This window comes from Cervus elaphus, chromosome 21 (assembly GCF_910594005.1).
Source record: "Cervus elaphus chromosome 21, mCerEla1.1, whole genome shotgun sequence".
Classification (NCBI taxonomy): Eukaryota; Metazoa; Chordata; class Mammalia; order Artiodactyla; family Cervidae; genus Cervus; species Cervus elaphus.
The window spans coordinates 30267571-30270406 of NC_057835.1; the positions used below are offsets into that span (position 1 = coordinate 30267571).

At 43.2% G+C, this 2836-nt stretch overlaps 1 pseudogene; it reads left to right on the forward strand.

The window, feature by feature from the left end:
• Positions 1–1033: 1033 nt before the first annotated feature.
• On the forward strand, positions 1034–2263 carry LOC122679617 (annotated as a pseudogene).
• The last annotated feature ends 573 nt before the right edge of the window (positions 2264–2836 follow it).

Sequence of the window (2836 nt, forward strand, 5' to 3'; positions counted from 1 at the left end):
CCAGCCAGGCTCCTCTGTCCATGGGATTTTACAGGCAAGAATACTGGAGAGGGTTGCCATTCCCTTCTCCAGGGGATCTTCCCATCCCAGGGATCCAACCTGCATCTCTTGCATCTCCTGCATGGGCAGGTGGATTCTTTACCACTAGTGCTACCTGGGAAGCCCAAGCGTTGTGTTAAATCCTCTCTACTTTCGCCTTCCCTCCCTTCCCTCCCTTCCTTTCCTCCCTCCCTTTGAAAGTAAGCCATTTGCATTTGTGAGTAGTTGTTAATAACACAGTTCTCAGGGTCCACCGTAGAGCAGATGTCTTGAGTCAGTCACCAGGCTTCCTTCCATGTGCCTTGTCAGGCACCTCCCTGTCCTTCCCACCCTTCCCTGGCTCTGCTCTCAGCACCTCTTGAAAATTAGGGATACTAGTACCTCCTCGGTTGCTACCTATCTTTGTTCAGTCTTACCGTCCCTGGTCCCTGCCTGTTTACAGATGTCCCAGCACACGACCGCCTTCCCCTCACAGTGCTGGAAATGTTTCTTTTCCCCTCCCTGGATGTCTCTTGTTCTGCCTTCCCCTTGAATGCCTGTGTTTGTGGGGTTCTGAGCAGAACCCCTCTCTCTGAGTTCTCCTGGCTTTCTGTGGGTGACTTTATCCCCTGGCATGTTTGATGTATAGTCCTTATATCATGCTCATTATCCTCATCATTTTAGTTTCATCAGCTGAGTCTTTGAGAGCTTAAGTTTGTCAGCAGTGAGGTTTGCTTACTGGGCTGTAGGTATTAATCCAAGAAGAATTAATCCAAGAAGAACTACAGCTTGGGTTTTCTAAAACCCTTCTTCTTCTTTTATTGTCAATACTATTAATATGTTCCCAAGGACAATGAACGTTTAATGGCATGTTGAGATAAAGCAGCACATTTTCTCAAGTCTTCAAGAATTTCTGGTTGCAAAAAAGGCCTTTCGTGGCTCCCAGAGCCTATGGCGCTTGTGGCGCTGGGATTCAAATGGGCGCTGGTGCTGAGGTGGAGCACCAGGCTCTTCTATGGATCTGATCCCAGGCTTTAGCGGGAAGCTGCGGTCTCTGACTGTCACCCTGGATGGTGAGACAGCCCGGTTGCAGCTAGCGCTGCAGAGAGAGGACAGCGGCTTTGAAGATTGTCCAATGAGAGTTTTCCATGACCTTCACTCGGAAGTACAAACTCTAAAGGATGAAGTCAATATTATTCTTGATAAAGCAAGCTTGTAAAGTCAACAAAGTGTTGGTTTCATAAAGGCAACAAAAATATTGATGAAAAAGAATTCCGTGGATATCATGAAAATGAAAGAGTTTTTCCAGAAGTATGGATGTAATCCACATGCCAAGAAAAATTCAGTGGGTGAACAAGAAGTCACTGACTCTTAACCAGAGTCCAGTGAATGTGAAAATCCTGAGAAGCCCGACATGAAAGATGACTTGTTGGATTCTGCTGCTCTAAGCACTTCTGTTTCTGAGAAGTCACCACGTAGTTCACAACTTTCTGATTTTGGACTTGAGTAGTACATTGTATCCCAAGTTCTGCCAAACCCACCCCAAGCAGTAAACAACCAAAAGGAAGAGCCAAAAATTTTAACTCCATTTTCCAAATAGTCACTAGTAAAAATTCCAAAATGTGCACTAAAGATGGATGATTTTGAGTGTGTAACTCCTAAATTAGAACACTTTGGTATCTCTGAATATACTATGTGCTTAAATGACACAATTACACAGTTGGACTTAAAAATGTGAAGGCTAACAGTGAGGAGACCATAGAAATAGAACCAGTGCCCAATGGTAATGTCTTTGCCACTCCTGGCCTCAAGACCCAGCCGTTGGAAAAAAATGATGCTGAGCACACCCATTCTCCCTTCTGCACTCCTGGCTTGAAACTCCCTTCTACAAAGAGCAGCACAGCTTTGGTATCCACAAATTATCCATTATCAAAAGCAAACAGTTCATCAAATGATTTGGAAGTGAAAAAAAGTGCATCATTAGTTTCAAATTCAGATGAGTGCTTTGAGAAGTTTACAGGTCCCTCTTCTCCTATGATTTCTTCTTACAAGAATCTGCTCAAAACACCTACAGCTCCAGAAGTTACTACAGAAGATTTCAAAAGATATTTGCCAGATTTTGTCAAAATATAACTCAAACCTAGTGACTCTGGTAGCAGTGAGAGTGGTGCCACCCAGCAAACTGTTCCTTCCTCGGCATGGAGGACGGAACGTGTGAGATGCTGGCAACAAAGAAAACTGGTGAAGAAATGATAGTGGATCCATCCTTCCCTTATGGAAACTGAACAGAGATTAAAACAAATTTGGTCTCTGTTTTTGATATTCCCCTACGTCTTCCCCCTTTTGAAAAACTGACTCATATTAAAGATGAGTATGGACACTGATGTCTTAAAATGCTTTTTATTGAGTTTTATTTAATTTAACCTGTCTTGTTGATGTGTAGATCAGCTACTCAGTTTTGAAAGATCACTATGTTTCATTGATTTCAAGTTTACCCTGCCTCATGGAACTGTGTGGCTTAAGTAATATTAGGAAGCAGGATAAATAATTTTTGAAATTTAAACATTACTGTTTGCCACTCAAATGAGGCCACCTTCAGTCTTCTCAGGGCTGGACAGTTGTTGCTAAAGCTGGGCTTCTTCCCTGGGGCTAGCTCTGCCCACGGTCTCCTCTGATGACTGTCCCAAGTCTGCTACACTTTTTATTTCAACAGTGCTCTTTAAGACACAGTTGTTTACAAAAGACAGCCTAAACTGGTTCAGAAAAAGAGGAATTTATAGGCCTCGGTAGCTAAACTGAAGTGGGTGTCTCAAACATT